Source organism: Balaenoptera ricei, chromosome 9 (genome assembly GCF_028023285.1).
Source record: "Balaenoptera ricei isolate mBalRic1 chromosome 9, mBalRic1.hap2, whole genome shotgun sequence".
NCBI classification, from domain to species: domain Eukaryota; kingdom Metazoa; phylum Chordata; class Mammalia; order Artiodactyla; family Balaenopteridae; genus Balaenoptera; species Balaenoptera ricei.
In genome coordinates this window covers 59,648,918-59,668,036 of record NC_082647.1, presented here as the reverse complement: position 1 = coordinate 59,668,036, position 19,119 = coordinate 59,648,918, and the positions used below count along the sequence as shown (strand labels likewise).

Below are 19,119 nucleotides of genomic sequence, written 5' to 3'. Positions count from 1 at the left end.
ACTATATAATTTATTTAGGCTTGTGATTTTAATTTAATGTCTGTGCTTCATAAATATTGATGGAACATTAAGAGAATTTAAGAATCATCTATTTATAAGTATAATTTATTTCATATATGAGCTATTTAACTACTCGGGAAAATTTTGTTTGTTAAATCAGACAATGTAGAACTTTAAAAGGAAACAGAATATTAGTTTCATGACTGCAGTTTGGATAAAGAAGTTTAAATACCTAACTCTATAAATTGGTCTTAATATTAATCAAAGACCTCTTAAAGGGATTGTTGAAATTTGCTATGAATAGAATAATAAGATTTGTAATCTCTTCTTCAAGCATAAGATATAGGTTTCATAATCTATAATTAATAAATTATCAATTTTTAAAAACAAAGATCACCTCTGAAGAGTGTTTTCTGTGCTAAAAAAGTCATCCTCAAGGCACCAGAAAAACTAGTTGACAATATTGCTTCATGAACACACACACAATAATACCATATGTTTCTATAGGTACATATATAAGAAAATAATAGACAAAGAAAAGAATACATATGAAACTAAGAAAAGTATTTTCCCATGGACAAAGGGTAGGGAGATTTTAATTTTATCAGTAACATTTGAATATTTTGCAGTGTGAAAGCATACATGTGCTGCTTGTGTAAGAAAAAATAAATTAAAGAAAATCCTTTCTTAGGTCATGTGTACCCATTCCGGGTTCAATAATCAGGGGTCGATATACTTCTGACTCTCTATGTTGTCTCAAAACAAGTCTGTGTCAGGAGTTAACCTTGCTCCTTTCATACTAACACAAAGCTATTCTCCGAACACTACCATGTCCAACCACCTTCCTATTTGAGGGGCTTTATATAACGGGTAAAACTAAAAAATACAAATAAGACTCCGAATGTAATTTTGGTACTAATGTTGAGAGTTTTGTTGGATTTGTCAGTATCACCATGGCAAGAGGTGAAACATAATAGTTTAGGGAATATCAACAAAAGTAGGAGGGCATGCTTGTAAAAAGGCTCTGGGGTGGGGACCTCCTGACATACAAGACCATATTTTCCAAGTGTAGCCTGGAGAAGAAACTTGTTATTTTCAAAGAACTAAAGGTAGAATTCCTCTTGAGGTGCTAAGACTCTTGTTTGTTTGCTAGAAAAGAACCTGCAGCCAGGCTGGATGTGAAATGACAGGCTTTGAGACATGGTCTGGAAGAGAAGGCAGAACAGAGGGAAAGTGAAAATCCTTGGCATAAAGATTTCATTCTAGAGCAAAACGGGGAGGGCCCTAATATTGAAGTAGAGGGTCCTTGGGTCAGTGTCCTTTTAAAATTACCATGTATGATCCTGTCTTGAAGAACAAATAGGCAAAATAAAGTGGCATTACTGGAGGTTGTATACAAAGGTTTTTGAAAGATGAGATATTTAATTAAAATTGCTGCTATCCATTAAAAACTTGTGCTTAGAAAAGTTTATTAGGTTACAAAATTATAGGGTTTTAAATTTTATTTATTATTATTTTTCTTAAGAAATAGGTCAGTAATGTATATTGTCTTTCCTGGCTAAAGCTCTAGTAATATCTGCCATGACCATAAAACTCCTTGCTGAAATTATGTGTAAAAATTTGCTCAGCACAGGAGATAGTTCCACCCTGACCTAGAAACCAGAGCCAGGAGCTGAATGATCTGATCCAACCTTCCTTTGCTCCTACATGTTAAGCCTCAGAAGAGGGAAAGTCCCCAGCTATCCAGGTGAGCTGCACAACTCCTGGGCAGAACTGAACTCTGAACTCTGCAGGACCCCCAGGTAAGCAGTGGCTCTCCCTTGCCACCCTGCTGGAGGACAGTGTCTAGGAATGGTGGCAATAAAGATCATTTCTGTTCCCACATAGTCAGGATGTTAATTATCAAAAGACTAGTTGGGATTATTACAAAGAAACATCCTTCGGTGCTCTCCTGGAACAATAAGAACACAAGGAGAATTTTGGTTTTACCCTTGGAAAGCTGAGAGGGAGAGAGATGCTGGAGAAATGGACTGATGGCCCAGCAAAATGGTGAGACAACTGGGTGGAAGGAAGAATAAGGACAAGAAAGAAATGTCCAGTGATGAAGGTGACTGGGAGTTAGAACAAGGAGAGGTAGAATAAGGCTACTTAATAATTACTTTTATACTGTTTATTTGGCTGTACTGTGAAGTGACTCTCCTCCACCCCCAGCTACCTGAATCTTCAGTGCCAAATGTATTAATTGTCTTAACGGTTCTTTGTAGATCATTAAAGGAAAGGGAAGGTAGTTGCATACTGCAGGGTGGAGGGAAGAGAAGAGACACAGGAAATAAGACACACAGCAAAGGTGGAGAATTTCAAGTAAGCAAGAAAGAAGGGTGATCCAAGCCCCTGAACTTCATGCCAAGGAATCCTTAGGGAGACTTAGAGCAACAGATTACATGAGATGGGGTTTGAGCAAGTTAAAAAACTTATTAAAGAGAAAGATAACTCCAAAGTTTGGAGGTGTGAGGACCACCCAGGAGGCTATCACATGTATTACACATCACTGACACCAGACAGGGAGAAATGAAGAGGTCAAAGACTGGTTCTATGTATTCCAGTGGACTCTGAGATTCATTATCTACTTCTTTGTCTGTGCATCTATCCACCCATCTATCTGTCACTGATTTTATCTATCCAGTTGTTCACACCCAGTTTTCCTCAATATCACTCTCTATTTCCTTTAAGCTTTGAATGGTTTCTTCAGTATTGAAGGGAATTTCTTTTCTAGTTAATAACAGGGGTAGAATTAGCAAGCGCTAATGCAGTCTGTGGCCACAACCTAAAACCAACAAAACACAAAGAAAAACACAAAGAAAAAAGTGCTTTTTCTTGCTATTTCCCTCTTTGGTGGCAAGAGGTTGCTTACTAAAGCTTTAGGAGATGGCCTAAGTGAGTTTCTCTGTAGCCCCCTGGGGGTGGGGGTGATGGGGTCACCTTCCGGTCCCAGGTCAGCTCCACAGCCGCCCTTGGACTAGGAGGAGTTCAGCTGTCAGCACTCATGGATGATCACCAGTCTGGAGTCCAGCAGAGGCTGCTGACCCACAAGCCCACTGTCCTCTTTCATCCCTTCTTCCTGTGTGCTCTTCACTGTTCAATTCTGTCCAATTTCCTCCACCAGGAATTTTCCATTATTCCTGTGATTTCTCATGACTTATGGGCCTCTATGCAGTGCCTCATGTTGCTAGAATTGGCTTCATTTTCCACTTTTAAGATATTCAAGTAACTTCAATTTCTTCTCACTTAGAATAGTCACACGACTTACTTTCTAAATTTTGGAATGCAGGAGAGGTTACTTGAAATGAAATATAAGGTTACAAAGAATACTGAGGACTTAATTTAGCATCCCCCCTCCATCTCTGCAATTTAACCATATTTCATGTAAACAGTCATTATGTTTTCAAGTCATAAAATATTAAGTAAACATGGATGATAACCATGATCTGTGTCTGAAATAAGAAAGAGCCCCGCCCCTAATTCCCACACCAAAAGTGAGCTCATCTTCCCCCAAGGCAGCCAGGCAAATTCAAGCTCCAGAGCTTCTGTGAAATATAAAATAATGAAAAGAAAATGCACAGGCTTAAAAAAAATAATGATAATAATAATAAAACACTGCTTGCAGGAAAAATAAATGAAAGGCAGAAAATGAAATAAGTGTCCAAAAGTAATTCCTTAAGACTCTTATGTCAATTCTCCTAAAATAAAACATATCAAATAAAATCTAAATTCCTCCTGCTTGCCTGTGCTGTACACGCACAGTCCATTAGCAAAGGGGATGGGGTCCCTGGAAACGGAAGCATCAACCGAGTGAGCAGTGCCTTGGTCTTTATAACGTTGCCTCTAGGGAGAAAGTTCTTGACCTCCCCCACCACCCATCACTGTCCCTTCTCTGACCCTAGAAATGGGTGCTTTCAACTTCCACTTGTTAAAATGCTGGCCTGTCTTCCCAAGCTGCGGTTAGGTTCATGATGTCCCCTACAATGTCAAGGGCTGGCCCCAGAATCTGATTATCTGCTAATCTTTACTTCTGTTCCTCAGATGTCTCCTTGAATGGGCTTTGAGTCTCTCGCCTAAAACTGTGATACTCTTCCTGTTTCCTGTGGCAGGCCCAGTTCTATCACTTGCACCCCTTTTTGTCAGCCTGCATGGCAAAGCTGTTCACCAGAACAAAGAATAAATGGCAGGAAAAGGTACTCAAAGGAAGAAATCATGCATTTTTCAGAAAACTTACCAACTTGACGAAATTATCAAAATTGTTTTTCAGTAGTTCTTACTAGATACAAGTATATGGTAGCCCTCAGAACTTAGGAAAAACATATATACTTACAGTCTACTACACTGGATTTATATATAGCTATTTCAGTGAAAAAGCACACTATAAAGGATCAGCACTATGCAAAGTGGAGTGTTTGGGGTGAAAGGCAACCATTTAAAAAAATAGTCAGATATCAAACAAGGTCAAAGAATTTTTCAAAAAGTGGAGTACCAGAAGGAATGAGCTAAAAGATAAAAGATGGTAGCTGGAAAATGAGATCTTAAAAGTAAGATTTTAGAATTGTTGTGATTAGTGGTAATAGCAAAATCTTAAAGTACAACCATAGAAGTAGGCAGCGAAGTAGGGTAGAGACAAGGTCACTGGAGGAAAGGCAATTGTGGAACTGAAAATGTAAGTCTGGAAAGGTTACACAAAAGGATGTTAAAATCACCGAGCATTTTGGCAGGATAGTATAAAAGGGAGTGATTGTGGGTGGGAGCAGAACCATCTAGGACAGATGGGGAAGTATCCTAGGGTTGGGGGGTCAGTAGATAACACAGAAAGTTGAAAAGAGTATTTAGAGACGATGTTTCAGAACATAGGGGACTTTGTTAATGACTATGGGTTTCAGAGGACACAACAAAAGTGTTTTGGAAGTTGGGGGTGGGGGAGGATAGGGAGATGGGAGAAAGTACCCTGCCATATGGGAAGAGTCTGCAGGATGAAGGCTGACTAGGAAGCCTGGGCTTCTGCACGTGACCACATAACATAGGGATAAAGGGCCTAATGAGATGAAACAGATATTGGAGGTGAGGAGGTGAGTTGTTCCAGGGCTCTCTTGTCACTCTTGTCCATGGAGGTACAGAGGCCAGGAGAGGGGCCGTATTAGGCCAAGCACAGATAACTCTGGAGATTTCTTTCCAATCCTCTATCACCTCCACCGTCCACATTGTTCCCAGTCCGTATAAAGGGATAGATAGCAAATAGGTTGCATCCTCTATGGTCAAGGAATCACTGCCTGGAGCACTGCGGTATAAAGAACTTCAAGGCCACATTCAGATTCAGGAGAAAAGGAAAATGATCACCTCTATGCCAGTATCTGCTTTCCCTAGTTTAAGGTGATCCCTAAAGCTCAGTTCAATGTCTAAGTCTCCATCCTACTTCCTACTTTTCAACCTGCCTCCTAGCCACTTAGGACTTTAACATATGTCACTTTACTTCAGGCTACAACCTCAACCCTTCCTGAAGATCCTCTACACAACTTGCTGTGCTCTCTGCTACCGAACCCAACGTTTCCATGTCCAGACAAGACCTTATTCCTAAGCACTAAAAACTTGTCTGCAATCTTCTCCCGGGCTTGGAGCACATCAAAGGTGCTCAACAATCTTCCCCTGTCCATGCCACCCCAATCTGTTCCTCTCCCATCCCAGTTAGTGTATCTCCATTTACACATTTGAACAACCCAAGTCATCTTCAATTCCTCCTTCTCCCCCACGTCTTATGTCACCTATTTCCATCCATTCAACCTCTGAAATTCCTTATATCTGCTCCTTGTCCTCCCTCCCCACTGCCTCAGCCTTGTTCACATCTTTTCTCAAGGAGATTTAGGAAGTAGACTCTACCCAACTCACCCTCCAACAGCCATCAGAGTGACCTTTGTGAAACACTGTTTCTCCCTTCCTTAAAAGGCTTTTGTAGTGTGCTCCAAAGACAAAGAAGAAGATAAACTCAAAGGGCCAATATTGCCAGAACAAAGAGTTACAGGACTCCTATCACTCTGTCACAGTGTGACCACTGCTGTGTCCCAGAGCCCTCGGAAGCAGCATGCCTGGTCCCTTTCCCATCCCATATAAGGAAAGACATTTGCCCTGTTTTTCTCCCTCTCAGCACACTGAATGTATACATACTCTGCCCAGTCAGCAGATGACTTGCACATTCCCTGGCTATAAAAACAGACAAGCAACCCATGCTCATTGTCGACTTCCCCTGGCTACCAGGAAGTCGGCCCGCTGTTCTTGCAGCGACCCTTCTCTTTAATAAACTCTATCTTCCTTACATTCTGCCTTGTGTCTGGAAATTCTTTTCCAACCTGCGCTCCAACCACAACAGCTTTAGTGGCTTTGCAGCACATACAGGATAAAAATCAAAGTTCTTAGCCCTTGACAGATAACATTGAACATGTCTGTTCAGGTGCCTCCTCTCCCACCAGATTATGATCTCCACCAAGGCAGGAAGGTATGCCTCCTTTATTTTGAGTTCCCAGTAACTGCTTGGAGATGCAGAACATATTCAGTAAATGTGAAGTGAAGTAGTGCAAGCAGGCAGAGGAAAAGTATAAAAAGTAACCCAATTTTAAAGATGCTCTTTCATGAGAGTTGACACGAGCTCATTTTCTATAACTCTTGCTGTAGCTAATTCATCTCTGCTCTTACCATAAATAGCAAAGGTATAAAAATCTTTTAATTTGACAATTAACAAAAAATATATCAGGGTGGAAATGAGGGGGGATTTTTTGTTTTGTGTTTTAGAAATGAGGTGTTTTTTGTTCATTTGTTTTTGTTTGTTTAACTTTTTATTTTATATTGGAATATAGCCAATTAACAATGTTGTGACAGTTTCAGATGCACAGCAAAGCGACTCAGCCATACATATACACGTATCCATTTTCCCGCAGACTCCCCTCCCATCTAGCTGCCGCATAACATTGAGCAAAGTTCCCTGTGCTATACAGCAGGTCCTTGTTGGTTATACTTTTTATTTTTATTATTGTTTTAATTTTTTTTAACATCTTTATTGGAGTATAATTGCTTTACATTGTTGTGTTAGTTGCTGCTGTATAAAAAAGTGAATCAGTTATACATATACATATATCCCCATACCCCCTCCCTCTTGCATCTCCCTCCCACCCTCCCTATCCCACCCCTCTAGGTGGTCACAAAGCACCGAGCTGATCTCCCTGTGCTATGCGGTTGCTTCCCACTAGCTATCTGTTTGACATTTGGTAGTGTTTATATGTCAATGCCACTCTCTCACTTCGTCTCAGCTTATCATTCCACCCCCGGGTCCTCAAGTCCATTCTCTACGTCTATGTCTTTATTCCTGTCCTGCCCCTAGGTTCTTCAGACCTTTTTTTTTTTAGATTCCATATATATGTGTTAGCATATGGTATTTGTTTTTCTCTTTCTGACTTACTTCATTCTGTATGACAGACTCTAGGTCCATCCACCTCACTACAAATAACTCAATTTCGCTTCTTTTTATGGTTGAGTAATATTCCATTGTACATATGTGCCACATCTTCTTTATCCATTCATCTGTCGATGGACGTGTAGGTTGTTTCTGTGTCCTGGCTATTGTAAATAGAGCTGCAATGAACATTGTGGTACATGACTCTTTTTGAATTACGGTTTTCTCAGGGTATATGCCCAGTAGTGGGATTGCTGGGTCATATGGTAGTTCTATTTTTAATTTTTTAAGGAACCGCCATACTGTTCTCCATAGTGTATCAATTTACATTCCCACCAACAGTGCAAGAGGGTTCCCTTTTCTCCACACCCTCTGCAGCATTTATTGTTTGTAGATTTTTTGATGATGGCTATTCTGACTGGTATAAGGTGATATCTCATTGTAGTTTTGATTTGCATTTCTCTAATAATTAGTGATGTTGAACATCCTTTCATGTGTTTGTTGGCAGTCTGTATATCTTCTTTGGAGAAATGTCTATTTAGGTCTTCTGCCCATTTTTGGATTGGGTTGTTTGTGTTTTTGATATTGAGCTGCATGAGCTGCTTGTATATTTTGGAGATTAATCCTTTGTCAGTAGCTTCATTTGCAAATATTTTCTCCCATTCTGAGGGTTGTTTTTTCATCTTGTTTATGGTTTCCTTTGCTGTGCAAAGGCTTTTAAGTTTCATTAGGTCCCATTTGTTTACTTTTGTTTTTATTTCCATTTTTCTAGGAGGTGGGTGAAAAAGGATCTTGCTGTGATTTATGTCATAGAGTGTCTGCCTATGTTTTCCTCTAAGAGCTTTATAGTGTCTGGCCTTAGATTAAGGTCTTTAATCCATTTGGAGTTTATTTTATTTATTTATTTATTTTTAATAAATTTATTTATTTATTTATTTATTTTTCGCTGTGTTGAGTCTTCGTTTCTGTGCGAGGGCTTTCTCCAGTTGCGGCGAGCGGGGGCCACTCTTCATTGCAGTGCACGGGCCTCTCACTGTCGTGGCCTCTCTCGTTGCAGAGCACAGGCTCCAGACGCACAGGCTCAGTAGTTGTGGCTCACGGGCCTAGCCGCTCCGCGGTATGTGGGATCTTCCCAGACCGGGGCACGAACCCATGTCCCCTGCATTGGCAGGTGGATTCCTAACCACTGCACCACCAGGGAAGCCCCTGGAGTTTATTTTTGTGTATGGTGTTAGGGAGTGTTCTAATTTCATTCATTTGCATGTAGCTTCCAGTTTTCCTAGCACCACTTATTGAAGAGGCTGTCTTTTCTCCATTGTATATTCTTGCCTCCTTTATCAAAGATAAGGCGACCATATGTGCATGGGTTTATCTCTGGGCTTTCTATCATGTTCCATTGATCTATATTTCTGTTTTTGTGCCAGTACTATACTGTCTTGATTATTGTAGCTTTGTAGTATAGTCTGAAGTCAGGGAGCCTGATTCCTCCAGCTCCATTTTTGCCTCTCAAGATTCCTTTGGCTATTCGGGGTCTTTCGTGTTTCCATACAAATTGTGAAATTTTTTGTTCTAGTTCCATGAAAAATGCCATTGGTAATTTGATAGGGAATGCATTGAATCTGTAGATTGCTTTAGGGAGTACAGTCATTTTCACAATGTTGATTCTTCCAATCCAAGAATATGGTATATCTGTCCATCTGTTTGTATCATCTTTAATTTCTTCCTCAGGATCTTATAGTTTTCTGCATACAGATCTTTTGTCTCCTTAGGTAAGTTTATCCCTAAGTATTTTATTCTTTTTTGCAATGGTAAATGGGAGTGTTTCCTTAATTCCTCTTTCAGATTTTCCATCATTAGCGTATAGGAATGCAAGAGATTTTTGTGCATTAACTTTGTATCCTGCTACTTTACCAAATTCATTTATTAGCTCCAGTAGTTTTCTGGTAGCATCTTTAGGATTCTCTATGTATAGTATCATGTCATCTTCAAACAGTGACAATGACAGTTTTACTCCTTCTTTTCCGATTTGGATTCCTTTTATTTCTTTTTCTTCTCTGGCTGCTGTGGCTAAAACTTCCAAAACTATGTTGAATAACAGTGGTAAGAGTGGGCAACCTTGTCTTGTTCCTGATCTTAGAGGAAATGGTTTCAGTTTTTCACCATTGAGAATGATGTTGACTGTGGCTTTGTCATATACGGCCTTTATTATGTTGAGGTAGGTTCCCTCTATGCCCACTTTCTGGAGAGTTTTTATCATAAATGGGTGCTGAATTTTGTCAAAAGCTTTTTCTGCATCTATTGAGATTATCATGTGGTTTTTATCCTTCAGTTTGTTAATATGGTGTATCACATTGATTGATTTGCATATGTTGAAGAATCGTTGCATTCCTGGGATAAACCCCACTTGATCATGGTGTATGACCCTTTTAATGTGCTGCTGGATTCTGTTTGCTAGTATTTTGCTGAGGATTTTTGCATCTATGTTCATCAGTGATATTGGTCTGTAGTTTTCATTTTTTGTGACATCTCTGTCTGGTTTTGGTATCAGGGTGATGGTGGCCTTGTAGAATGAGTTTGGGAGTGTTCCTCCCTCTGCTATATTTTGGAAGAGTTTGAGAAGGATAGGTGTTAGCTCTTCTCTAAATGTTTGATAGAATTTGCCTGAGAATCCATCTGGTCCTGGGCTTTTGTTTGTTGGAAGATTTTTAATCACAGTTTCAGTTTCAGTGCTGTGATTGGTCTGTTTATATTTTCTATTTCTTCCTGGTTCAGTCTCGGAAGGTTGTGCTTTTCTAAGAATTTGTCCATTTCTTCCAGGTTGTCCATTTTATTGATATATAGTTGCTTGTAGTAATCTCTCATGATCCTTTGTATTTCTGCAGTGTCAGTTGTGATTTCTCCTTTTTCATTTCTAATTCTATAGATTTGAGTCTTCTCCCTTTTTTTCTTAATGAGTCTGGCTACTGGTTTATCAATTTTGTTTATCTTCTCAAAGAACCAGCTTTTAGTTTTATTGATCTTTGCTACTGTTTCCTTCATTTCTTTTTCATTTATTTCTGATCTGATCTTTATGATTTCTTTCCTTCTGCTAACTTTGGGGGTTTTTTGTTCTTCTTTTTCTATTTGCTTTAGGTGTAAGGTTAGGTTGTTTATTTGAGATTTTTCTTGTTTCTCGAGGTAGGATTGTATTGCTGTAAACTTCCCTCTTAGAACTGCTTTTGCTGCATCCCATAGGTTTTGGGCCATTGTGTTTTCATTGTCATTTGTCTCTAGGTATTTTTTGATTTCCTCTTTGATTTCTGCAGTGATCTCTTGGTTATTAAGTAGTGTATTGTTTAGCCTCCATGTGTTCGTATTTTTTACAGATTTTTTCCTGTAATTGATATCTAGTCTCATAGCGTTGTGGTTGGAAAAGATACTTGATACTATTTCAATTTTCTTAAATTTACCAGGGCTTGATTTGTGACCCAAGATATGATCTATCCTGGAGAATGTTCCATGAGCACTTGAGAAGAAAATGTATTCTGTTGTTTTTGGATGGAATGTCCTATAAATATCAATTAAGTCCATCTTGTTTAATGTATCATTTAAAGCTTGTGTTTCTTTATTTATTTTCATTTTGGATGATCTGTCCATTGGTGAAAGTGGGGTGTTAAAGTCCCCTACTATGATTGTGTTACTGTCAATTTCCCCTTTTATGGCTGTTAGCATTTGCCTTATGTACTGAGGTGCTGCTATGTTGGGTGCATAAATATTTACAATTGTTGTATCTTCTTCTTGGATTGATCCCTCGATCATTATGTAGTGTCCTTCTTCATCTCTTGTAATAGTCTTTATTTTAAAGTCTATTTTTTCTGATATGAGAATTGCTACTCCAGCTGTCTTTTGATTTCCATTTGCATGGAATATCTTTTTCTATCCCCTCACTTTCAGTCTGTATGTGTCCCTAGGTCTGAAGTCGGTCTCTTGTAGACAGGATATATATGGGTCTTGTTTTTGTATCCATTCAGCCAGTCTATGTCTTTTGGTTGGAGCACTTAATCCATTTACATTTAAGGTAATTATCGATATGTATGTTCCTATTACCATTTTCTTAATTGTTTTGGGTTTGTTATTGTAGGTCTTTTCCTTCTCTTGTGTTTCCTGCCTAGAGAAGTTCCTTTAGAATTTGTTGTAAAGCTGGTTTGGTGGTGCTGAATTCTCTTAGCTTTTGCTTGTCTGTAAATGTTTTAATTTCTCCATCGAATCTGAATGAGATCCTTGCTTGGTTGTAGGTTTTTCCCTTTCATCACTTTAAATATGTCCTGCCACTCCCTTCTGGCTTGCAGAGTTTCTGCTGAAAGATCTGCTGTTAACCTTATGGGGATTCCCTTGTATGTTATTTGTTGCTTTTCCTTTGCTGCTTTTAATATTTTTTCTTTGTATTTAATTTTTGATAGTTTGATTAATATGTGTCTTGGCGTGTTTCTCCGTGGATTTATCCTGTATGAGACTCTGCACTCCCTGGACTTGATTGACTATTTCCTTTCCCATATTAGGGAAGTTTTCAACTATAATCTCTTCAAATAGTTTTTCAGTCCCTTTCTTTTTCTCTTCTTCTTCTGGGACCCCTATAGTTAGCATGTTGGTGCATTTAATGTTGTCCCAGACGTCTCTGAGACTGTCCTCAATTCTTTTCATTCTTTTTTCTTTATTCTGCTCTGCAGTAGTTATTTCCACTATTTTATCTTCCAGGTCACTTATCTGTTCTTCTGCTTCAGTTATTCTGCTATTGATTCCTTCTAGAGAATTTTTAATTTCATTTATTGTGTTGTTCATCATTGTTTGCTTGCTCTTTAGTTCTTCTGGGTCCTTGTTAAACGTTTCTTGTATTTTCTCCATTCTATTTCCACGATTTGGGATCATCTTTACTATCATTACTCTGAATTGTTTTTCAGGTAGACTGCCTATTTCCTCTTCATCTGTTTGGTCTGGTGGGTTTTTACCTTGTTCCTTCATCTGCTGTGTATTTGTCTTCTCATTTTGCTTAAGTTATTGTGTTTGGGGTCTCCTTTTTGCAGGCTGCAGGTTCATAGTTCCTGTTGTTTTTGGTATCTGCCTCCAGTGGGTAAGGTTGTTTCTGTAGGTTGTGTAGGCTTCCTGGTGGAGGGGACTGGTGCCTGTGTTCTGGTGGATGCGGCTGGATCTTGTCTTTCTGGTGGGCAGGACCGCATCCGGTGGTGTGTTTTAGGGTGTCTGTGAACTTAGTATGATTTTAGGCAGCCTCTCTGCTAATGGGTGGGGTTGTGTTCCTGTCTTGCTAGTTGTTTGACATAGGATGTCCAGCCCTGGAGCTTGCTGGTCGTTGAGTGGAGCTGGGTCTTAGCATTGAGATGGAGATCTCTGGCAGAGCTCTCGCCAATTGATATTATGTGGGGCTGGGAAGTCTCTGGTGGACCAATGTCCTGAACTTGGCTCGCCCACCTACGAGGCTCAGGCCTGACACCCGGCTGGAGCACCAAGACCATTTCAGCCCCATGGCAGTGAATGTGGCAGTCTCCATTATGAAGTCAGATTATGAGGGTCTACAATAGCTGTTCAGCTAGAACAGGCTGACTTGGGAGCAATTTGTCTATGAGGCTGTCTCCAGCAGCTGGTGTCTGAAAGAGTAGGTCTCCGCATGTGCTGCCAGAATTTTAAACGTTTATATAGAGGTCTTAACGGGTTCAGTCATGGATTCAGTATAGATGGTCTCTGAAGAAGACCTTACTCTCTCAAGGTTGTGTGCTTGAAACAGCTCCTAAGCCTGAGGGTCTACAAGCTGCAGGAAGACGAGACCGCCCGGGGCGGCCTGCAAGCCGTGATTCTTGCCACGAGCCCCGCTGCTTTTGTCGTGGAGTCCGGCTTCCCCCGCCACCCACCCTGTAGTGAGTTTTCAGTGAAGCTTTCTCTCTGTGCTGATGAGATTCATGCTACCTGAGTTGCGCAAAGCCACAGAGCGTGTAAATGTTGGGGTGGGGGTACAAACCCAGCAAATCTGGCTCCAAGGTCTGTGTTACATCACCCAACGAGAGTGGGGAGGCCACGCACCTAAACGCCTCACCCCCGCGAGCCACCTCCTCAAACCCGCAACGCCACAGGTGGTTATCCTTTTTAAATATAGCAGCGTGTACATGTCAATACCAAGCTCCCTAAGTATCCCTTCCCTCCACCCTTCCCCCCCGGTAACCATAAGTTCATTTTCTAAGTCTGTGAGTCCGTTTCTGTTTTGTAAGTATGTTCATTTGTATCATTTCTTTTTAGATTCCACATATAAGCAATATCAAACAATATTTCTCTTTCTCTGACTTACTTCACTCAGTATGACAATCTCTAGGTCCATCCATGTCACTGCAAATGGCATTATTTCTGTGAAGAAGATTACTCTCCATAATGTGGGTGGGCCTCATCCTATTAGTTGGAAGCCCTTAATAAAACAAAGACTGATGTCCCCTGAGAAAGAAGGAATTTTTAATATGTATTTTCTTATATTGGATTCTGGTTCCACCATTTTCTAGGTGTGTAACTCTGGGCAAGATACTTAACCCCTGGCCTCAGTTTCATAACTCACAAATTGGAGATAATAACAGTAACTAATCCAAATGGTTGTTATAGGAATTAAATGAGGTCCTGTATGAAAAGCCTGTTGGAATGGGAAATGTTCAATAAGTAACAGCTGTGGTAGTTACTCTGAACGAGGTTGCACATATGGTTTATTTATAGATAACTAGAAACATTATTGCTATTAGACAATGGGAACCATGCATGTATTTCCTAGAATGAACAGAACATATCTTAACTTTTTCCATAGAGTTCAGGCCATACTGAGTCAGCCTCTGAAGGAGATTGGGAGTTTTTGTTTCTGGTCTCCCCAACTTTTCTCTCTCCCAACATTTTCTACCCTCTGACCTCTCCATCTGGGGTCCAACTGCTCCTGGAAGAGAGGCAGCAAATCTGACAGCCCTCTGTAGAAAGAGGCTTGGGTCTAGTGGACCATCTGGTTAACTTTCAACTTTAACTCAAAATTGTTTATTCATCTGTTCTAGAGATACATTGACACAACTGAAAAAACTCATTCTTTTTTTTTTTGCTTTTGAACTTACACATTGCTCTTTTCCTTTTAGCATCTTACCTTAAGAAAGTTTAAAGTTATCCAGTATCTCTGCTCTCTTCCCACACATACAAGAACATTAGGATGATTTAACACAGGTTCCACTTCCTCTTTCTTGTTCTTATCCAGAATTTTAAAAACTCATTCATTTTACCGGGCCACTCCTCCTGTAATAAACCAGGAATATTTTTTACAAAATGCATAATTATTTTGTGACTAGCACATAAAATTTTATTTTACGTTTGTGTGTTTTTGAGCTCTACAAACAGCAAGTTCATATTGTTCAACCTAGTATTTGAAGAATGTTAATTTGTTGACTATAAATATTTTAAAATATATACAACAATTTTCTGTTTCTGTTATGGCATTTCTTCACTTTTTAGTATATTGGAATTCCCAGAAGATGACTTGGTGGTGGGGAAGTCTCCTTTACCCTCCAAGAAGCCCTAGTGTGAAGCCTCTACAAAGTAAATCTTTCTTTTACTGATAATAATTATCTTTTATAACACCTTTTCCATGTATTTTTGTGTTAAAAGATCTAAAGATCTGACTCCTTTAAAAAAAAAAAAAGAGGTAAGGAGAGGAAGGAAATAAAAAGGATGTGGAGGGACCAACGCCCCATCATATATTATATAAAATGACAATAATCACAAGAAACCTATTTCACAAATTACTGGGAATATTACACGTGATAATATACTGCAGAGAACTTTAAAGAGTTAAAAGTACAATCATGAAAGACAGTCCACCGATGCGTTCGAAGGACCATTTTTGGTCTGTGAATGCTTTGTTTCTGGTCCATGGTGACATAAGTATGAAAATTTGAGAGTAAGCATTTAGAAACTGTTATACAAATTTGACAAAGTAATTTTACATCTGTTGAATCAAATAATAAAAGATTTGGGCTTGTATTTTGTATGTCTGAATTTTTACTTCATTTTCTAGTAATTCACTTTCATTTTACTTTACAAAGGCAAAGAAACCCTGTCCTTCACCACACATAGTTTAAGAAGCATCGATAAAAGCTATTATTATTTCTGAAATTTTGCTTAACAACCATTAATTTCTAATTACAAACTAGTTATATGTCATTATTTGAGAAATACTCTTTCAAACCAAGTGTAAGGAGTTGCCAGCATACAAACAAGTTCCAAAACAAGTTTGTTTTGTATTGGGTAACATGGTTATTTGGGAGTCAGACACCATTTTTCCCATGAAATAACATTAGCCGAGGGTTAGGTTCTTGGTGTAGCCTATAAATCCCAGTTATCTCAAAAGATGGGTAAGCTATACAATAAAATGTAATCACCCGTATAGACTATAAAATTTAATGACCAGGCTTCTCCATCCTCTTACAATGAAGAAATTAGGCTGCTGATTTCCAAATCAGAAAACATCTCTCCTCCCCACCCATCCATGAGAAAAGGTGATTCTTAGCTCTGGCAGGGTGGTAGGGATAGGGATAAGGATGGTGTTGCTTTTGCAGAAGTTGCTTCAAGAGCAACTCAGAAAGAGGAAGAGTAATGGAGCTATAGTACTCTTCACACAGAGAATGGGGGAATTAGGAGATCAAGTTTGAGGGAACTCACTGGTTGAGTTAATAAAATTAAACTGAGGATTCTCCAAGATTCTCTGAGACTGAGGTTTGGTAGGTTTTGCTGGACTTGAAAGCCTGGTTCCTTACCACAAATGCCTCCATCCTAAACCCCAGGGCATTGTGGTGGCCCAAGATGGTGAGTAGCCTTCATCCTGAATTGAAATCTGTTAGCGGCTACCTCAGAGATTTTTATTTTTTTATTTTTCTTCTGTTGTTGTTTGAAAAGATGTGAGGACAAGTCTAGGCTTAGTGAGAAACATTGGTAGAATCAATTAGTGATGTCTGCCACGGGCAAGAAGGGGAAATAAGCACAAAAGCTGTATTTCGCTACCCTGAGTATATCCTGAAAGAAACAGACCTTTGGCCCTTTAATTTCAGCTGAAACCAGGATGAATTATTAAGCACGTGACTTTTTTAAATGCCTGGGAATAGCAAAAGGGGAACAGCACACAACAAGGTGATCTTATTTACAGTTTATGGTTTCCTCATTTTGTGATACATTTGAAAGACATAGAAGCCTAGCTCTTGACCTAGAGTCCAAGAGGAATAGTTTTATATACTAGTCACTATCCAGAAACCTTGGAACAAGACTCTCAGAACTAATACAGAAGCCCTGGCCACAGTCCCAGGCCTTCTTCTTTAGGTCCTCATTCTAAATTCTGATTTCATATATGAGATTCTTCTCTGTCCCCAAAGACTGACATTAAAAACGTCCCTAGAGGGCTTCCCTGGTGGCGCAGTGGTTGAGAATTTGCCTGCCAATGCAGGGGACACAGGTTCGAGCCCTGGTCTGGGAAGATCCCACATGCCGCGGAGCAACTGGGCCCGTGAGCCACAATTACTGAGCCTGCGCGTCTGGAGCCTGTGCTCCACAACAAGAGAGGCCGCGATAATGAGAGGCCCGTGCACCGCGATGAAGTGTGGCCCCCACTTGCCACAACTAGAGAAAGCCCTCGCACAGAAACGAAGACCCAACACAACCATAAATAAATAAATAAATAAAAGTGCCCTACTCAAAGTTTAAAAAAAAAAGTCCCTAGAGAAGAGATCCCACCCACACCTATCCAGTCATAGGGTAACTATGGTGAAATTCTTAACCAAAATGGCCCATGGATAGAATCTGGGGGGTTCATGACCTTGAATGAAGAGAAAAAAATCTTGATTTCTAAAGGAATTTAACATTTCCTTCAATTATGAAAGTAGAAAACAAATCAAATCTCAGAAGCATTAGCAATACTTGTGACTTTGTTACTAATGTAAATAAGACTTATGTTCATTATTTCATTATAGTGCTGCAGACATCTTGAAATAACATTTATGCTCATCGCTATTTGAAAGAATGTTGCTAGATCTTGTTATTTAATGTGTTAATAATGTAGCACACATTACACTATTATATTACTATAGCACAAACTTTTAAAAGACTACTTTGATAATTGCATTTGAATGTAATTGGTCTCCTTTGCAATCTGCACCTTTTTTTAATAATTTTTAAAATTATTTATTTTTGGCTGCATTGGGTCTTCGTTGCTGCGTGTGGGCTTTCTCTAGTTGCGGCAAGCGGGGGCTACTCTTTGTTGTGGTGCGTGGGCTTCTCATTGCGGTGGCTTCTCTTGTTGCAGAGCGCGGGCTCTAGGGCACGTGGGCTTTAGTAGCTGCGGCTCGCGGGCTCTAGAGTGCAGGCTCAGTAATTGTGGCACAGGGGCTTAGTTGCTCCGCGGCATGTGGGATCTTCCTGGACTAAGGCTCAAACCCATGTCCCCTGCACTGGCAGGCGGATTCTTAACCACTGCGCCACTAGGGAAGCCCCACGCCTTTTATTGTATGCATTTACGTTATTCTGCGAAGGTATCTATAATTTCACTACTGCCAGAGGGGACAGTAGTGACATAAAAAAAGGTAAGCCTCCCGGACTTTCAAAGGACAACTATGTTGCTATCTACCATGCAATATAACCTAATATCCCTTAGGACCGAATCAGAGACATACAGAAACTGAAGGGTCTCTTTTTTTCTGGGTGCAGAACAGGTGAGAAACTGGCATCTGCTTTTATTTACTGGTTGTTAATAAAACCGGTGTTTGTTGAAAATTGGCAATTGTGACCATTTCTGCCTACATACTACAGGGTGGCAATTAAGTACTGGCAACCATCAGAAGCTTGTTTCAGCCATACTCACTTATTGTAACTGTCTCAATCTTAACGGGGAAGGTTCTCTTTTATACTTTTTTCTTTCTTTATTCACGTTATGATTGTTAAATTTTAAAATGGGGGTTTTTTGGGTTTTTTTTTTTTTTTTTTTTTTTTGTCTTTTTCCCATAAACTGAGTTTAGAGCAAAGATAGTGTCCAGGTGAACTTCCCTGATGCTCCCAATGCAGGAGGCATGGGTTCAATCCCCGGTCGGGATTCCGCGTGCCGCAGGGCACTGACAAAAAAAAATAATAAAATATAATAAATAAAATAGTGTCCAGGTTTTGAGGTCTCTAGTCTAGATGAAGCATTACTTAGAAATAGAATGTTTCCTTCCTCCCATCTACATCCTGTTCTAAAAAGTAGTGATTCCAACATGACGTATTTACAAGACATGGCCCAGTATCTTTTCCTGTAATTAAAAAAAAAAAAAAAAATCTTTAAAACTGTCCTCCAGAAGTTTCTTACCGGACTAGGACGGAAGGAATGTCTTTGAAGATTAATCGAGAACTGAGAAAGGCCTGCAGCCTGCTTGAGATTCCCGTGGGGTTGTCTGTTAGTGAAAGGAGGTGAAGGAATTGAAAGTGTCCCGCCCTTGGCCTAACCAGGGGCGGGAGAGGACGGTTCCCACTGCCGGGAAGGTGTCTCAAGTGGCAGGTTTGCGGTGACAAAGGCCAAGGGCCGCGCCGAGGGCGGAGCCGCCGCGGCCTGTGAGCAGGAA

The 19,119-nt window shown here is 39.9% G+C and overlaps 1 protein-coding gene across 1 annotated transcript in view; it reads right to left on the bottom strand.

Annotated features, from left to right (window-relative positions):
* The window catches only part of ASB4 (ankyrin repeat and SOCS box containing 4), a 118,518-nt gene extending 99,407 nt beyond the window's left edge, over positions 1–19,111 (bottom strand). Inside the window, exons 1-2 of the mRNA XM_059933882.1 lie at positions 18,867–19,111; positions 14,634–14,779 (exon numbers count right to left, since the gene is read on the bottom strand). The gene's annotated coding sequence lies outside the window, so the exon portion shown is untranslated. The remainder of the gene's footprint in view (positions 1–14,633; positions 14,780–18,866) is intronic.
* Positions 19,112–19,119: the final 8 nt, after the last annotated feature.